Source organism: Aristolochia californica, unplaced genomic scaffold (assembly GCF_029961685.1).
Source record: "Aristolochia californica isolate CCGP_79_NKW_82.1479 unplaced genomic scaffold, dmAriCali1.0.hap1 SCAF_1, whole genome shotgun sequence".
NCBI classification, from domain to species: domain Eukaryota; kingdom Viridiplantae; phylum Streptophyta; class Magnoliopsida; order Piperales; family Aristolochiaceae; genus Aristolochia; species Aristolochia californica.
Genome location: NW_027181770.1, coordinates 12,635,670 through 12,656,503, shown reverse-complemented (window position 1 = coordinate 12,656,503; position 20,834 = coordinate 12,635,670).

Below are 20,834 nucleotides of genomic sequence, written 5' to 3'. Positions count from 1 at the left end.
AAATTCCACTAGTTCAACCCTAATGGCTAGGAATTTGATAAGAAAGAGATTTCTAATTGTTCCTAACAAGTTTTAAATATCGATATGCATGCTTGAAACATGTTAAAGATTCAAATGCCCTATGGATCCAAACCTTTTTAAGGGAACAAAAAACGCTCATTAAATTCTCAAGTGAACGTACGGTGGGATATTTACCCGAATCAAACAGCCATTATTTTGCCCACTTATAAAAAGCTGACCTAAAAATTGCAGATGATCTGTAAAGTGATTTATCGGTCAATCATGCGTAACGGGCTATGTTTTTATAAGAAATGAGTTATTGATTGATTGGGAGTCAACACTCAGTAAAAAATCCCACACCTCTGCCTTTTCCCGACCATTGCAAAACCAAATGTTGCAGTCCCTAAAAGTTACAGAGACTTTTTTGAATTATCTCTCTCTACATTTGTGCATTTCCATTCCATTTTAGATGTGCAATTTTTTTCTTAAATCAATACTTTAAGTATTCACTCTCTGATTCTCTCGTAAACAAGAATATAAAGGCGAAACAGATCACAACAAAACGAAAATTTTAGAGTTCATGGATGGAAAAAATTAAAAAAAATAACAAATGAAAGTAAAGAAAATTTATTCAGACACCACAAATGAACTCAAAAGTTTTGTTGTCCAAGTTTTGGAAATTCCTCTAGTTCAACCCTAATGGCTTGGAATTTTTAAAGAAAGAGATTTCTAACTGATCCTTACATGTTTTAAATATAGATACACTTACTTGAAACTTGGTAAAGTTGCAAATGCCCTATGGATCCAAACCTTTTTAAGCGAACAACAAACGTTCATTAAATTCTCATGTGAACGTGCGATGGGATATTAACCCAAGTCAAACAAGCAATTATTTTTCCCACTTACAAAAAGCTGACCTAACATTTGCAGATGGTTTGTAAAGTGATTTATCGGTCAATCATGCATAACGGGCTATGTTTTTGTAAGAAATGACTTATGGATTGATTGGGTGTCAACTCTCAGTTTAAAATCCCCCGCCTCCTCCTTTTCCGAATCATTGCAAAACCTAATGTACAAAAACTAAAAGTGTTTGCAGTCCCTAAAGTTAGAGGGACTTTTTGGAATTATCACTGGCTACATTTGTGCATTTCCATTCCATTTTAGATAACATTTTTTTCTTAATTCAAAACTTTGATTTTTCACTCTCTGATTCTCTCGTAAACACGAAGATAAAGGCAAAACAGATCACAACAAAATGAAAATTTTAGAGTTTATGTATGGAAAAAATTAAAACTGTAACAAGTGTAATAAAAGAAAATTTATTCACACACCACAAACGAACACAAAATTTTTGTTGTCCAAGTTGGAAACTTCTACTAGTTCAACCCTAATGGCTAGGAATTTGATTTGATATAGATTTCTAATTGATCCTAACATGTTTTTAATATGGATATGCATGCTTGAAACATATTAGAGATGCAAAAGCCCTATGGATCCAAACCTTTAAAAGTGAACAAAGAACGCTCGTTTATTTATCAAGTGAACGTGCAGTGGGATATTTCCCTGAGTCAAACAAGCCATAATTTTGCCCAATCAAAAAAAGCAGAGCTAACAATCGCAGATGATTTGTAAAGTGATTTATCGGTCAATCATGTGTAACGGGCTATTTTTTTATAGGAAATGACTTAAGGATTCGGAGTCAACACTCAGTTAAAAATCGCACGCCTCCCCCTTTTCAGGATCATTGTAAAACCTAATGTATAAAAACTAAAAGAGTTTGTTGCCCTTTAAAATTTCAGAGACTTTTTGGAATTTTCTCTCTCTACCTTTGTGCATTTCCATTCCATTTTAGATGTACACTTTTTTCTTAAATCAAAACTTTGAGTTTTCACTCTTTGATTCTCTCGTAAACAAGAAGATAACGGCAAAACAGATCACAACAGAATGAAAATTTTAGAGTTTATGTATGGAAAAAATTAAAAACAGTAACAAGTGTAAGTAAAGAAATTTATTCACACACCACAAACGAACACAAAAAGTTTTGTTGTCCAAGTTTCAGAAATTCCACTAGATCAACCCTAATGGCTTGGAATTTGATAAGAAAGAGATTTCTAACTGATCATAATATGTTATAAACATGGATATGCTTTCTTGAAACATGTTAATGATGCAAATGCCCTCTGGATCTAAACCTTTAGAAGTGAACAACAAACGCTCATTAAATTCTCAAGTGAACGTGCGATGGGATAATTACCCTACTCAACAAGCCATTATTTTGATCATTTACAAAAAGCTGACCTAACAATCGTAGATGAATTGTAAAATGATTTATCGGTCAATCATGCGTAACAAGCTATGTTTTTGTAAGAAATAACTTATGGATTGAGAGTCAATACTCAGTTAAAAATCCCCGGCCTCCCCCTTTTCCCGTTTATTTCAAAATTTGATGCATAAAAACAAAAAGAGTTTGCAGTCCCTAATTGTTATAGAGACATTTTTGAATTATCTCTCTCTACATTTGTGCATTTCCATTCCATTTTAGTTGTCCACGTTTTTCTTAAATCAACACTTGGAGTTTTTACTCTCTGATTCTCTCGTAAAAACGAAGATAAAGGCAAAACAGATCAAAATAAGATGAAAATTTTAGAATTTATGTGTGGAAAAAATAAAAACATAAAAAAATTTAAGTAAAGCAATATTTATTCACACACCACAAACGAATACAAAAGTTTTGATGTCCAAGTTTGGGAAAAGCTAGTAGTTCAACCTTAATGGCTTGGGATTTGATAAGAAAGAGATTTCTAAGTTTTCCTTACATTTTTTAATATGGATATGCATGCTTGAAACATGTTAATGATGCAAATACCCTATGGATCCAAACCTTTTATACCAAACAACAAACGCTCAATAAATTCTCAAGTGAACGTGCGGTGGAATATTTACCCGAGTCAAACAAGCCATTATTTTGCCCACTTACAAAAAGTTGACTTAACAATCGCAGATGATTTGTAAAGTGATTTATCGGTACATCATGTGTAATGGGCTTTGTTTTTTTAAGAAATGAGTTACGGATTGGGAGTCAACACTCAGTTAAAAATCTCCCGCCTCCGCTTTTCCCGATCATTGCAAAACCTAATGTATAAAAACTAAAAGATTTTGCAGTCAATAAAAGTTACAAAGACCTTTTGGAATTATCTCTCTCTACATTTGTGCATTTACATTCCATTTTAGATGTACACATTTTTCTTAAATCTAAACTTTGAGTTTTCACTCTCCGATTCTCTCGTAAACAAGAAATTAAAGGCAAAACAGATCACAACAAAATGAAAATTTTAGAGTATATGTATGGAAAAAATTAAAAACAATAAAAAATGTAAGTAAAGAAAATTTATTCACACACCACAAATGAACACAAAAGTTTTGTTGTCCAAGTTTGGGAAATTCCACTAGTTCAACCCTAATGGCTTGGAATTTGATAAGAAAAAGATTTCTAACTGATCTTAACATGTTTTAAATACGGATACACTTACTTGAAACATTTTAAAGAAGATAATGCCCTATGGATCCAAACCTTTTAAAGCGAACAACAAACGCTCATTAAATTCTCAAGTGAACGTGCGGTGGGATATTTACCTAGTCAAACAAGCAATTATTTTGCCCACTTACAAAAAGCTGAGTTAACAATCACAGTTGAGTTGTAAAGTGATTTATTGGTCAATCATGCAGAGCGGGCAATGTTTTTTTAAGAAAGAACTTATGGATTGATTAGGTGTCAACATTCAGTAAAAAATCCCCCGCCTCCCCCTTTTCCCAATCATTGCAAAACCTAATGTAAAAAAACTAAAAGAGTTTGTAGTCCCTATAAGTTACAAAGATTTTTTGGAACTATCTCTCTCTACATTTGTGCATTTCCATTCCATTTTAGTTGTACACATTTTTCTCAATAGAAAACTTTATGTTTTCACTCTCTGATTCTCTCGTAAACAAAAATATAGAGGCAAAACAGATAACAACAAAATGAAAAAAAATTAGAGTTCATGTATGGAAAAAATTTAAAACAATAACAAATGAAAGTAAAGAAAATTTATTCACACAACACAAACGAACACAAAAGTTTTGTTGTCCAAGTTTGAGAAATTCCAATAGTTCAACCCTAATGGCTTGGAATTTGATAAGAAAGAGATTTCTAACTGGTCATTCAATGTTTTAAAGATGGATACGAATGCTTGAAAATTTTTAAAGATGCTAATGCCCTATGGATCCAAACCTTTTAAAGTGAACAAAAAACGCTTATTAAATTCTAAAGTGAACGTACGGTGAGATATTTACCCAAGTCGAACAAGCAATTATTTTTCCCTCTTACAAAAAGCAGACCCAACAATCGCAGATGATTTGTAAAGTGATTTATTGGTCAATCTTTCATAACGGGCTATGTTTTTTTAAGAAATGACTTATGGATTGGAATCAATAGTAAGATAAAAATCTCCCGCCTCCCCCTTTTCCCGATCATCGCAAAACCAAATGTATAAAAACTAAAAGAGTTTGCAGTCCCTACAAGTTACAAAATTTTTATGGAATTATCTTTCTCTTGATTTGTGCATTTCAATTCCATTTTAGATGTAAACTTTTTTCTAAAATCAAAACTTTGAGTTTTCACTCTTCGATTCTCTCGTAAACAAGAAGAAAAAGGCAAAATAGATCAGAACAAAATGAAAATTTTAGAGTTTATGTTTGGAAAAAGTAATAAACGATAATAGGTGTAAGAAAAAAAAATTTATCACACACCACAAATGAACACAAAAGTTTTGTTGTCCAAGTTTAGGGAAATTCTACTAGTTCAACTCTAATGGCTTGGAATTTGATAAGAAAGAGATTTCTAATTGATCCTAACATGTTTTAAATATCCATAAGCATGCTTGAAACATGTTAAAGATGCAAATGCCATATGGAACCAAACCTTTTAAGTGAACAACAAACGCTCGTTAAATTCTTAAGTGAACATGAGGTGGGATATTTACCCGAGTCAAAACAAGCCATTATTTTGCCCATTTAGAAAAAGATGAGCTAACAATCACAGATAATTTGTAAAGTGATTTATCGGTCAATTATGCGTTAAGAAATAACTTATGGATTGATTGGGTGTCAACACTCAGTTAAAAATGCCTCGCCTCCCCCTTTTCCCGATCATTGCAAACCCTAATGTATAAAAACAAAAAGAGTTTGCAGTCCCTAAAATTTATAGAGACTTTTTGGATTTATCTCTCTCTATATTTGTGCTTTTCCATTCCATTTTAGATGTACACTTTTTTCTTAAATCAAAACTTTGTGTTTTCACTCTCCGATTCTCTCGTAAACAAGAAGATAAAGGCAAACAGATAACAACAAAATGAAAATTTTAGAGTTTATGTAATGAAAATTTTTAAAACTATAACAAGTGTAAGTAAATAAAATTTATTCACACACCACAAACGAACACAAAAGTTTTGTGGTCCAAGTTTGGGAAATTATACAAGTTCAACCCTAATGGCTTGGAATTTGATAAGAAAGAGAGTTCTTAATGATCCTAACATGTTTTAAATGGGATATGCATGCATGAAACATGTTAAAGATGCAAATGCCCTATGGATCCAAGCCTTTTACAGCGAACAAAAAACGCTCATTAAATTCTCAAGTGAATGTGCGATGAGATATTTACTAGAGTCAAAGAAGCCATTACTTGGCCCATATACAAAAAGTTGAACTAGCAATCGCAGATAATTTGTAAAGTGATTTATCGGTCAATCATGCGTAATGGGCTATGTTTTTGTAAGAAATGACTTATAGATTTGGATTCAACACTCAATTCAAAATCACCCGCCTCCCCCTTTTCCTGATCATTGCAAAACCTAATGTATATAAATTAAAAGAGTTTGCAGTCCCTAAAAGTTACAGAGACTTTTTGGAATTATCTTTCTCTACATTTGTGCATTTCCATTCCATTTTCTATGTACACGTTTTTCATAAATCAAAACTATTAGTTTTAACTCTCCGATTCTCTCGTAAACAAGAATATAAAGGCAAAACAGATCACAACAAAATGAAACTTTTAGAGTTTATGCTTGGAAAAAATTAAAAACAATAACAATTGTAAGTAAAAAAAATTTATTCACACACCACAAACGACCCCAAAAGTTTTGTTGTCCAAGTTTAGGGAAATTCAACAAGTTCAACCCTAATGGCTTGAAATTTGATAAGAAAGATATTTCTAATTGATTCTAACATGTTTTAAATATGGATATGCATGCTTGAAAAATGTTAAAGATGCAAATGCCCTATGGATCCAAACCTTTTAAAGCAAACAACAAACGCTCATTAAATTCTCAAGTGAACGTGTGGTGGGATATTTACCTGAGTCAAACAAGCCATTATTTACAGAAAGCTGAGCTAACAATCGCAAATGATTTGTAAAGTGATTTATCGGTCAATCATTCATAACGGGCTATGTTTTTGTAAGAAATGACGTATGGATTGATTAGGTGTCAACACTTAGTTTAAAATCACCCACCTCCGCCTTTTCCGAATCATTGCAAAACCTAATGTATAAAAAGTAAAAGAGTTTGAAGTCCCTAAAAGTTACATAGAATTTTTGGATTTATCTCTCTCTACATTTGTGCTTTTACATTCCATTTTAGATGTACACTTCTTTCTTAAATCAAAATTTTGAGTTTTCACTCTCCGATTCTCTTGTAAACAAGAAGATAAAGGCAAAACAAATAACAACAAAATGAAAATTTTAGAGTATATGTATGGAGAAAATTAAAAATAATAAAAAGTGTAAGTAAAGAAGATTTATTCACACACTAAAAAGTCCAAGTTATGAAAATTCCACTAGTTCAACTCCAATGGCTTGGAATTTGATAAGAAAGAGATTTCTAACTAATCCTACCATGTTTTAAATATGGATATGCATGCATGAAACATGTTAAAGATGCAAATGCCCTATGGATCCAAAGCTTTTAAAGTGAACAACGAATGCTCATTAAATTCTCAAATGAACATGCGGTGGGATATTTACCCGAGTCAAAAAGGCCTTTATTTTGCCCATTTACAAAAAGCAGAGCTAACAATCGCAGATTATTTGTGAAGTGATTTATCGATCAATCATGCGTAACAGGCTATGTTTTTATTAAGAAATGACTTATGGATTGATTGGGAGTTAACACACTGTTAAAAATCCCCCGCGTCCACCATTCCCGTTCATTGCAAAACCTAATGTATAGAAACTAAAAGAGTTTGTAGTCCCTAAAAGTTACAGAGACGTTTTGGAATTATCTTTCTCTTCATTTGTGCATTTCCATTCCATTACAGATGTACACTATTTTCTTAAACATAAACTTTGAGTTTTCACTCTGCGATTCTCTCGTAAACAAGAAGATAAAGGGAAAAAAGATTACAACAAAATGAAAATTTAAAAGTTTATCCATGGAAAAAATAAAAAAATAAAAAATGTAAGTAAAGAAAATTTATTGACACACCACAAACGAACACAAAAGTTATGTTGTCCAAGTTTGGGAAATTCCTCTAGTTCAACCCTAATGGCTTGGAATATGATAAGAAAAAGATTTCTAACTAATTCTTACATGTTTTAAATATGGATATGCATGCTTGAAACATGTTAAAGATTCAAATGCCCTATGGATCCTAACCTTTTAAAGCGCACAACAAACGCTCATTAAATTCTCAAATGAACGTGCGGTGGGATATTTTCCCGAGTCAAGCAAGCCATTATTTTGCCCATTTACAAAAAGTGGAGCTAACAATCGTAGATGATTTGCAAAGTGATTTATCGATCAATCATGCGTAATGGGCTATGTTTTAGTAAGAAATGACTTTTGGATTGATTGGGAGTCAACACTCTGTTAAAAATCCCTCGCCCCCCCTTTTCCCGATCATTGCAAAACCTAATGCATAAAAACTAAAAGAGTTTCCAGTCCCTAAAAGTTACAGAAACTTTTTGGAATTATCTCTCTCTACATTTGTGCATTTCCATTCCATTTTAGATGTACGATTTTTTTAAATCAAAACTTTGAAATTTCACTCTCCGATTCTCTGGTAAACAAGAATATCAAGGCAGAACAGATTACAACAAAATGAAAATTTTAGAGTTTATGTGTGGAAAAAATTAAAAACAGTAACAAATGTAAGTAAAGAAAATTTATTCAAAAACCACAAATGAACACAAAAGTGTTTTTGTCCAAGTTCGGGAAATTCCACTAGATCAACCCTAATGGCTTGGAATTTGATAAGAAAGAGATTTCTAAATGATCTTAACATCTTTTAAATATGGATACACATGCTTGAAACTTGTTAAAGATGAAAATGCCCTATGGATCCAAACCTTTTAAAGTGAACAACAAACTCTCATTAAATTCGCTAGTGAACGTGCGGTAGGATATTGACCCGAGTCAAACAAGCCATTTTTTTGCCCACTTACAGAAAGCTGACCTAACAATCACAGATCATTTGTAAAGTGATTTATCTGTCAATCATGCGTAACGGGATATGTTTTTTTAAGAAATAACTTATTGAATTTTTTGGAGTCAAAACTCAGTTAAAAATCCCCTGGCACCCCCTTTTCTCATTCATTGCAAAACCTAATGTATCAAAACTAAAAGAGTTTGCAGTCCCTAAAAGTTACAGAGATTTTTTATAAATTATCTCTAACTAGAATTGTGCATTTCCATTCCATTTTAGATATACATTTTTTTCTTAAATCAAAACTTTGAGTAACCAATCTTTCATTCTCTCGTAAACACGAAGATAAAGGCAAAATAGATCACAATAAAATGAAAATTTTAGAGTTTTTATATGGAAAAAATTATAAATAGTAAAAAATTATAAATAGTAACAAGTGTATGGAAAGAAAATTTATTCACACACCACAAATGAACACAAAAGTTTTGTTGTCCAAGGTTGAAAATTCTACTAGTTCAACCCTAATGGCTAGGAATTTGATTAGAAATAGATTTCTAACTGATCCTAACATGTTTTTAATATGGATATGCATGTTTGAAACATGTTAAATATGCAAATGCCCTATGGATCCAAACCTTTAAAACAGAACAACAAATGCTCATTAAATTCTCAAGTGAACGTGCGGTGGGATATTTAATCGAGTCAAACAAGCCATTATTTTGCCCATTTACAAAAAGCAGAGCTAACAATCGCAGATGATTTGTAAATTGATTTATCGGTCAATCATGCATAACGGGCTATGTTTTTAAAAGAAATGACTTATGGATTGGGAGTCAAAACTTAGTTAAAAATCCCCCCGCGTCCCCCTTTTCCAGATTATTGCAAAACCTAATGTATAAAAACTAAAAGAGTTTACTGTCCTTAAAAGTTACAGAGACTTTTTGGAATTATCTCTCTCTACATTTGTGCATTTCCATTCCATTTTAGATGTACACTTTTTTCTTAAATCAAAACTTTGAGTTTTCACTCTTCGATTCTCTCGTAAACAAGAAGATTAAGGCAAAATATATCACAACAAAATGAAAATTTTAGAGTTTATGTATGGAAAAAATTAAAAACAGTAACAAGTGTAAGTAAAGAAAATTTATTCACACACCACAAATGAACACAAAAAGTGTTGTTGTCCAACTTTGGCAAATTCCACTAGATCAACCCTAATGGCTAGGAATTTGATAAGAAAGAGATTTCTAACTGATCATAACATGTTGTAAATATGGATATGCATGCTTGAAACATGTAAAAGATGCAAATGCCCTCTGGATCTAAACCTTTTAAAGAGAACAACAAACACACATTACATTCTCAAGTGAACTGGCAATGGGATATTTACCCGAGTCAAACAAGCCATTATTTTGCCCATTTACAGAAAGCTAACCTAACAATCGCAGGTGACTTTAAAGTGATTTATCAGTCAATCATGTGTAACAGGCTATGTTTTTGTAAGAAATGACTTATGGATTATGAGTCAACACTCAGTTAAAAATCCCCCACCTCCCCCTTTTCCTGATCATTGCAAAACCTAATGTTTATAAACGAAAAGAGTATGCAGTCCCTAAAAGTTAGAGAGACTCTTTTGAATTATCTCTCTCTACATTTGTGCATTTCCATTCCATTTTAGTGTTACTCTTTTTTCTTAAATCAAAACTTGGAGTTTTAACTCTTTGTTTCTCTCGTAAAAAAGAAGATAAAGGGAAAAAAAATCAAAACAAAATGAAAATTTTAGAGTTCAAGTATGGAAAAAGTTTAAAAAATAAAAAAATGTAAGTAAAGCAAAATTTATTCACACTCCACAAACGAACACAAAAGTTTTGATGTCCAAGTTTGGGAAATTCCACTAGTTCAACCCTAATGGCTTAGGATTCGATAAGAAAGAGATTTCTAATTGTTCCTAACATGTTTTAAATATGGATATGCATGTTTGAAACATGTTAATGATGCAAATGCCCTAAGGATCTAAACATTTTACAGCGAACAACAAACGCTCATTAAATTTTAGAGTGAACGTGCGGTGGGATATTTACCCGAGTCAAGAAACCATTATTTTACCCTCTTACAAAAAGTTGACCTAACAATCGCAGATGATTTGTAAAGTGATTTATCGGTCAGTCATGCGTAATGGGCTATGTTTTTTTATGAAATGACTTATGGATTGGGAGTCAACACTCAGTTAAAAATCCCCCGCCTCCCCCTTTTCCCAATCATTGTAAAACCAAATGTATAAAAACTAAAAGAGTTTGCAGTCCCTAAAAGTTACAAAGACTTTTTGTAATTATCTCTCTCTACATGTGTGCATTTCCATTCCATTTTAGAGGTACACTTTTTTCTTAAATCTAAAATTTGAGTTTTCACTCTCCCATTCTCTCGTAAAGAAGAAAACAAAGGCAAAACAGATCACAACAAAATGAAAATTTTAGAGTTTATTTATGGAAAAAATTAAAAACAATAAAAAATATAAGTAAAGAATGTTTATTCACACACCACAAAATTTTTTATGTCCAAGTTTGGGAAATTCCACTAGTTCAACCCTAATGGCTTGGAATTTGATAAGAAAGAGATTTCTAACTGATCTTAACTTGTTTTAAATATGGATACACATGCTTGAAATATTTAAAATATGCAAATGCCCTATGAATCCAAACCTTTTAAAGAAAACAACAGATGCTCATTAAATTCTCACGGTGGGATATTTACCCGAGTAAAACAAGCCATTATTTTACCCACTTACAAAAAGCTGAGTTAACAATTGCAGATGATTTGTAAAGTGATTTATCGGTGAATCATGTGTAACGGGCTATTTGTTTTTAAGAAATGACTTATCGATTGATTGGGAGTCAACCCTCAGTAAAAAATCCCCCGCCTCCCCCTTTTCCAGATCATTGCAAAACCTAATGTATAAAAACTAAAAGAGTTTGCAGTCCGTAAAAGTTTTAGATACTTTTTGGAATTATCTCTCTCTAAATTTGTGCATTTCCATTCCATTTTAGATGTACATGTTTTTATTAAATGAAAACTTTTGTGTTTTCACTCTCTGATTCTCTCGTAAACAAGAATGTATAGGCAAAACAAATCACAACAAATTCATGTATATAAAAAATTTAAAAAAATAACAAATGAAAGTAAAGAAAATTTATTCACACTCCACGAAAGAACACAAAAGTTTTGTTGTCCGAGTTTAGGAAATCCACTAGTTCAACCCTAATGGCTAGGAATTTGATAAGAAAGAGATTTCTAATTGATCCTAACATGTTTTAAAGATTGATACATTTGCTTGAAACTCTTTTAAGATGAAGATGTCCTATGGATCAAAACTTTTTAAAGCGAACAACAAACGCTCATTAAATTCTCAAGTGAACGTGCAGTGAGATATTTACCCGTGTCAAACAACTTTTGCCCACTTACAAAAAGATGACCCAACAATCGCAGATGATTTGTAAACTGATTTATCAGTCAATCAATTGTAATGGGCTATGTTCTTGTAAGAAATGACTTATGGATTGGGTGTCAACAGTAAGTTAAAAATTCCCAGACTCCCCCTTTTCCCGATCTTTGCAAAACCTCAAGTATAAAAACTAAAAGAGTTTGCAGTCCCGAAAAGTTACATGACTTTTTGGAATTATCTCTCTCTACATTTGTGCATTTCCATTTCATTTTAGATCTACCCTTTTTTCTTAAATAAACTCTTTGAGTTTTCACTCTCTGATTCTCTCGTAAACAAGAAGAAAAATGCAAAATAGGTCACAAAAAAATGAAAATTTTAGAGTTTATGTTTGGAAAAAGTAATAAACAATAACAAGTGTAAGTAAAGAAAATTGATTCACACACCCCAAATGAACACAAAAGTTTTGATGTCCAAGTTTAGGGAAAATTCTACTAGTTCAACCCTAATGGCTTGGAATTTGATAAGAAAGAGATTTCAAATTGATCCTAACATGTTTTAAATATGGATATGCATGCTTGAAACATGTTAAAGATGCAAATGCCCAATGGAACCAAACCTTTTAAAGCGAACAAGAAATGCTAATTAAATTCTTAAGTCAACATGCGGTGGGATATTTACCCGAGTTAAACAACACATTATTTTGCCCATTTACAAAAAGATAAGCTAACAATCGCAGAAGATTTTTAAAGTGATTTATTGGTCAATCATGAGTAACGGGCTATGTTTTTTTAAGAAATGACTTATGGATTGATTGGGTGTCAACACTCAGGTAAAAATCCCCAGCCTCCCCCTTATCCCGATCATTTAAAAATCTAATGGAAAAAAATAAAAGAGTTTGCAGTTCCTAAAACTTACCGAGACTTTTTTGATTTATATCTCTCTATATTTGTGGTTTTCTATTCCATTTTAGATGTACACTTTTTTCTTAAATCAAAACTTTGAGTTTTCACTCTCCGATTCTCTCATAAACAAGAAGATAATGGCAAAATAGATAACAACAAAATGAAAATTTTAGAGTTTATGTAGGGAAAAAATTAAAAAAAATAACAAGTGTTAGTAAAGAAAATTTATTCACACACCACAAACGAACACAAAAGTTTTGTCATCCAAGTTTGGGAAATTCGACTTGTTCAACATTAATGGCTTGGAATTTGATAAGATAGAGATTTTTTACTGATCCTAACATGTTTTAAATATGGATAAGCATCCATGAAACTTGTTAAAGATGCAAATGCCCTATGGATCCAAACCTTTTTAAGCAAACAACAAACGCTCATTAAATTCTCAAGTGAACGTGCAGTGGGATATTTACCCGAGTCAAACAAGCCATTACTTTGCCCATTTACAAAAAGCTGACCTAACAATCGCAGATGATTTGTAAAGTGATTTATCAGACAATCATGTGTAACGGGCTATGTTTTTGTAAGAAATGACTTATGGATTAGGAGTTAACACTCAGTTAAAAATCCCCCGCCTCCCCCTTTTCCCGATCATTGCAAAACCTAATGTATAAAAACTAAAAGAATTTGCAATCCCTAAAAGTTATAGAGACTTTTTGGAATTATCTCTCTCTACATTTTTGCATTTCGATTCCATTATCGATGTACACCTTTTTCTTATATCAAAACTTTGAGTTTTCACTCTCTGATTCTCTCATAAGAAAGAATATAAAGGCAAAACATCACAACAAAATGAAAATTTTAGAGTTTATTCATAGAAAATATTAAAAACAATAACAAATGAAAGTAAATAAAATTTATTCTCCCACCACAAACGAATAAATAAGTTTAGTTGTCCTAGTTTTGGAAATTCCACTAGTTCAGCCGTAACGGCTTGGAATTAGATAAGAAAGTGATTTCTAACTTATCCAAATGTGTTTTAAATATGGTTACACTTGCTTGAAACTTTTTGAAGATGCAAACGCCCTATGAATCCAAACCTTTTCAAACAAACAACAAATGTTCTTTAAATTCTCAAGTGAACGAGCGGTGGGATATTTACCCGAGTCAAACAAGCCATTATTTTGCCCACTTACAAAAAGCTCAACCAACAATCGCAGATGATTTGTAAAGTGATTTCTCGGTCAATCATGCTTAACGGACTATGTTTTTTTAAGAAATGAATTATGGATTGGGAGTCAAAACTCAGTTAAAATCCTCCCGCCTCCCCCTTTTCCCGATCATTGCAAAAACTAATGTATAAAAACTAAAAGAGTATGCAGTCCCTAAAAGTTACAGAGACTTTTTTGAATTATCTCTCTCTATATTTGTGCATTTCCATTCAATTTTAAATGTAAACTTTTTTCTTAAATCAATACTTTGAGTTTTCACTCTCCGATACTCTTGTAAACAAGAAGATTAAGGAAAAATTGATCACAACAAAGTGAAAATTTTAGAGTTTAAGTATAGAAAAAATTGTAAACAATAAGAAGTGTAAGTAAAGAAAATTTATTCATCCACCACAAACGAAAACAAAAGTTTTCTTGTTCAAGTTTGAGAAATTCCACCAGTTCAACCCTAATGGCTTGGAATTTGATTAGAAAGAGATTTCTAACTGATCCTAACATGTTTTAAAGATGGATATCCATGCTTGAAAAATGTTAAAGATGCAAATGCCCTATGGAACCAAAATTTTAAAGCGAATAAGAAACGCTCATTAAATTCTCATGTGCACGTGCAAAGGGATATTTACTCGAGTCAAACAAGCCATTATTTTGCCCATTTACAAAAAGTTGAGCTAACAATCGCAAATGATTTTTAAAGTGATTTATCGGTCAATTATGCGTAACGGGCTATGTTTTTGTACTAAATGACTAATGGATTGGGAATCTACACTGAGTTAAAAATCCCCGCCTCCCCCTTTTCCCAATCCTGGCAAAACCTAATGTATAAAAACTAAAAGAGTTTGGAGTCCCTAAAAGTTATAGAGACTTTTTGGAGTTATCTCTCTCTAAATTTTAATTTTTCCATTCCATTTTAGATGTACACTTTTTTCTTAAAACAAAACTTTGAGTTTTCAGTCTTGGATTCTCTCCAAAACTAGAAGATAAAGGCAAAACAGGTAACAACAAAAAGAAAATTTTAGAGTTTATGTGTGGAAAAAATTAAAAACAATAACAAGTGTAAGCAAAGAAAATTTATTCACAAACCACAAATGAACACAAAAGTTTTGTTGTCCAAGTATGGGAAATTCGACTAGTTCAACCCTAATAGCTTGGAATTTGATATGAAAGTGATTTCTAACTGATCCTAACATGTTTTAAATATGGATATGATAGCATGAAACATGTTAAAGATTCAAATGCCCTATGGATCCAAACCTTTTAAAGCGAACAAAAAACGTTCATTAAATTGTCAAGTGAACGTGCGGTGGGATATTTATACGAGTCAAACAAGTCATTACTTTGCCCATTTACCAAAAGCTGACCTATTAACCGGAGATGATTTGTAAATTAATTTATAGGTCAATCATGCATAAAGAGCTATTTTTTTTGTAAGAAATGACTTATGGATTGGGAGTCAATACTCGGTTAAAAATCCCCCGCCTCCCCCTTTTCCCGATCATTGCAAAACCTAATGTATAAAAACTAAAAGAGTTTGCAGTCCCTAAAAGTTATAGAGACTTTTTGGAATTATCTCTCTCTACATTTGTGCATTTCCAATCCATTTTTTATGTACACGTTTTTCTTAAATCAAAACTTTGAGTTTTCACTCTCCGATTCTCTCGTAAACAAGAATATAAAAGCAAAATAGATCACAAAAAAATGAAAATTTTAGAGTTTATGTATTGAAAAAATTTAAAACAATAACAAATGAAAGTAAATAAAATTTATTCACCCATCACAAATGAACACAAAAGTTTAGTTGTCCTAGTTTTGGAAATTCCACTAGTTCAACCGTAATGGCTTGGAATTTGATAAGAAAGAGATTTCTAACTGATCCTAACATGTTTTAAATATGGACACGCTTGCTTGAAGCCTTTTACTGATGCAAACGCCCTATGGATCCAAACCTTTTAAAGCAAACAACAAACGCTGATTTAACTCTCAAGTGAACGAGCGGTGGAATATTTACCGGAGTCAAACAAGCCATTAGTTTGCCCACTTACAAAAAGCTCATCCAACAATCGCAGATGATTTGTAAAGTGATTTCTCGGTAATCATGCGTAACGAAATATGTTTTTGTAAGAAATGACTTATGGATTGGGAGTCAACACTCAATTAAAAATCTCCCGCCTCCTCCTTTTCCCCGATCATTGCAAAACCTAATGTTTAAAAAATTAAAAGATTATGCAGTCCCTTAAAGTTACAGAGACTTTTTGGAATTATCTCTCTTTACATTTGTGCATTTCCATTCCATTTTAAATGTACACTTTTTTCTTAAATCAATACTTTGAGTTTTCACTCTCCGATTCTCTTGTAAACAAGAAGATTAAGGCAAAATTGATCACAAGAAAATGACAATTTTAGAGTTTAAGTATAGAAAAAATTATAAAAAAAACAAATGTAAGTAAAGAAAATTTATTCACCCACCACAAACGAACACAAAATTTTTGTTGTCCAAGTTTGGAGAAATTGCACCAGTTCAACCCTAGTGGCTTGGAATTTGATTAGAAAGACATTTCTAACTGATCCTAACCTGTTTTAAATATGGATATGCATGCTAGAAAAATGTTAAAGATGCAAATGCCCTATCGAACCAAAAATTTTAAAGCAAACAACAAATGCACATTAAATTCTCAAGTGAACGTGCATAGGGATATATACTCGAGTCAAACAAGCCATTATTTTGCCCATTTAGAAAAAGTTGAGCTAACAATCGCAGATGATTTGTAAAGTGATTTCTCGGTTAATCATGTGTAATGGGCTATGTTTTTCTATGAAATGACTTATGGATTGGGAGTCAACACTCAGTTAAAAATCCCGGCCTCCCCCTTTTCCCGATCATTGCAAAACCTAATAAATAAAAATTAAAAGAGTTTGAAGTCCCTAAAAGTTACTGAGACCTTTTTGAATTATTTCTCTCTACATTTGTGCTTTTGCATTCCATTTTAGATGTGCACTTTTTTCTTAAATCAAAACTTTGAGTTTTCACTCTTCGATTCTCTCATAAACTAGAAGATAAAGGCAAAACAGATAACAACAAAATGAAAATTTTAGAGTTTATGTGTGGAAAAAACTAAAAACAATAACAAGTGTAAGCAAAGAAAATTTATTCACAAACCACAAATGAACACAAAAGTTTTGTTGTTCAAGTTTGGGAAATTCGACTAGTTCAACCCTAATAGCTTGGAATTTGATATGAAAGAGATTTCTAACTGATCCTAGCATGTTTTAAATATGGATATGCATGCATGAAACACGTTAAAGATGCAAAGGCCCTATGGATCCAATCCTTTTAAAGCAAACAACAAACGCTCATAAATATTCAAGTGAACGTGCGGTGGGATATTTATATGAGTCAATCAAGCCATTACTTTGCCCAGTTAAAACAAGTTGACCTAACCGTCGCAGATGATTTTTAAATTGATTTATCGATCAATCATACGTACCGGTCTATGTTTTTTTAATAAATGACTTATGGATTCGGAGTCAACACTCAGTTAAAAATCCCCTGCCTCCCCCTTTTCCCGATCTTTGCAAAACCTAATGTATAAAAACTAAAAAAGTTTGCAGTCCCTAAAAGTTATAAAGACTTTTTGGAATTATCTCTCTCTACATTTGTGCATTTCCATTCTATTTTCGATGTACACATTTTTCGTAAATCAAAACTTTGAGTTTTCACTATCCGATTCTCTCGTAAATAAGAATATAAAGGCAAAACAGATCACAACAAAATGAAAATTTTAGAGTTTATGTATGGAAAAAATTAAGAACTATAACAAATGAAAGTAAAGAAAATTTATTCACCCACCACAAATGAACACAAAACTTTAGTTGTCCTAGTTTGGGAAATTCCACTAGGTCAACCGTAATGGCTTCGAATTTGATAAGAAAGAGATTTCTAACTGGTTCTAACATGTTTTAAATATGGATACGCTTGCTTGAAACTTTTTAAAGATGCAAACACCCTATGGATCCAAACCTTTTAAAGCAAACAACAAATGCTAATTTAATTCTCAAGTGAACGAGCGGTGGGATATTTACCCTAGTCAAACATGCCATTATTTTGCCCACTAACAAAAAGCTCACCCAACAATCGCAGATGATTTGTAAAGTGATTTCTCGGTCAATCATGCATAACGGACTATGTTTTTGTAAGAAATGACTTATGGATTGGGAATCAACACTCATTTGAAATTCTCCCGCCTCCCCCTTTTCCCGATGATTGCAAAACCTAATGTATAAAAACTAAAAGAGTATGCAGTCCCTAAAAGTTATAGAGACTTTTTGGAATTATCTCTCTCTATATTTGTGCATTTCCATTCTATTTTAAATGTACACTTTTTTCTTAAATCAATACTTTGTTTTTTCACTCTCCAATTCTCTTGTAAACAAAAGATGAAGGGAAAATTGACCACAACAAAATGAAAATTTTAGATTTTAAGTATGGAAAAAATTATAAACAATAACAAGTGTAAGTAAAGAAAATTATTCACCCACCACAAACGAACACAAAAGTTTTGCTGTCCAAGTTTGAGAAATTCCACCAGTTCAACCCTAATGGCTTGGAATTTGATTGGAAAGAGATATCTAACTTACCCTAACATATTTTAAATATGGATACGCATGCTTGAAAAATGTTAAAGATGCAAATGCCCTATGGAACCAAAACTTTTAAAGTGAACAAAAAACGCACATTAAAATCTCAAGTGAACGTGTAGAGGGATATTTACCCTAGTCAAACAAGCCATTATTTTGCCCATTTACAAATAGCTGAGCTAACAATCGCGGATGATTTGTAAAGTCATTTATCGTTTAATCATGCGTAAAGATCTATGTTTTTGTACAAAATGACTTACGGATTGGGAGTCAACACTCAGTTAAAAATCCCCGCCTCCCCCTTTTCCCTATCATTGCAAAACCTAATGTATAAAACCTAAAAGAGTTTGGAGTCCCTAAAAGTTACAGAGACTTTTTGGAATTATCGCTCTCTACAGTTGTGCTTTTCTATTCCATTTTAAATGTACACTTTTTTCTTAAATCAAAACTTTGAGTTTTCAATCTTCGATTCTCTCATAAACTAGAAGATAAAGGCAAAACAGATAACAACAAAATGAAAATTTTAGAGTTTATGTATGGAAAAAATTAAACACAATAACAAGTGTAAGTAAAGAAAATTTATTCACAAACCACAAATGAACACAAAAGTTTTGTTGTCCAAGTTTGGGAAATTCGACTAGTTCAACCCTAATGGCTTGGAATTTGATATGATAGAGATTTCTAACTGATCCTAACATGTTTTAAATATGGATATGCATGCATGAAACATGTTAAAGAAGCAAATGTCCTATGGATCCAAATCTTTTAAAGCGCACAACAAACGCTCATTAAATTGTCAACTGAACGTGTGGTGGGATATTTACACGACTCAAACAAGCCATTACTTTGCCCATTTAAAAAAAGCTGACCTAACAATCGCTCCTAATTTGTAAATTGATTTATCGATCAATCATGCGTAATGGGCTATGTTTTTTTGAGAAATGACTTATGGATTGGGAATCAACACTTAGTTAAAAATCCTCCGCCTCCCCCTTTTCCCAAACATTGCAAAAACTAATATGCAAAAACTCAAAGAGTTTGTAGTCCCTAAAAGTTACAGAGACTTTTTGGAATTATCTCTCTCTACATTTTTGCATTTCTATTCCATTTTTGATGTATACATTTTTCTTAAATCAAAACATTGAGTTTTCACTCTCCGATTCTCTTGTAAACAAGAATATAAAGGCAAAACAGATCACAGCAAAATGAAAATTTTAGAGTTTATGCATGGAAAAAATTAAAAACATTAACAAATGAAAGTAATGAAAATTTATTCACACACCACAAACGAACACAAAAGTTTAGTTGTCCAAGTTTGGGAAATTCCACTAGTTCAACCCTAATGGCTTGGAATGTGATAAGAAAGAGATTTCTAACTGATCCTAACACGTTTTATATATGGAAACGCTTGCTTGAAACTTGTTAATGATGCAACTGCCCTGTGGATCCAAACCTTTTAAACTGAACAACAAACGCTCATTAAATTCCCAAGTGAACGAGCGTTCAGATATTTACCCGAGTCAAACAAGCCATTATTTTGCCCATTTACAAAAAGTTGACTCAATAATTGCAGATGATTTTTAAAGTGATTTATCGGTCAATCATGCATAACGGGCTATGTTTTTGTAAGAAATGACTTATGGATTGGGAGTCAACACTCAGTTAAAAATCCCTCGCCTCCCCCTTTTCCCAATCATTGCAATACTTAATCTATAAAAATCAAAAGAGTATGCAGTCCCTTAAAGTTACAAAGACTTCTTGGAATTATCTCTCTCCAAATTTGTGCGTTTCCATTCAATTTTAGATATAAACTTTTTTCTTAAATCAAAACTTTCAGTTTTCACACTCCAGTTCTATCGTAAAAAAGAATATAAAGGCAAAATAGATCACACCAAAATGAAAATTTTAAAATTTATGTATTAAAAAAATTATAAACAATAACAAGTGTAAGTAAAGAATTTTTTTTCACCCATCGTAAACGTGCACAAAAGTTTTGTTGTCCAAGTTTGAGAAATTCCACTGGTTCAACCCTAATGGCTTGGAATTTGATTAGAAAGAGATTTATTACTGATCCTAACATGTTTTAAATATGGATATGCGTGCTTGAAACATGTTAAAGATGCAAATGTCCTATGGAACCAAACCTTTTAAAACGAACAACAAACGCTCATTAAATTCTCA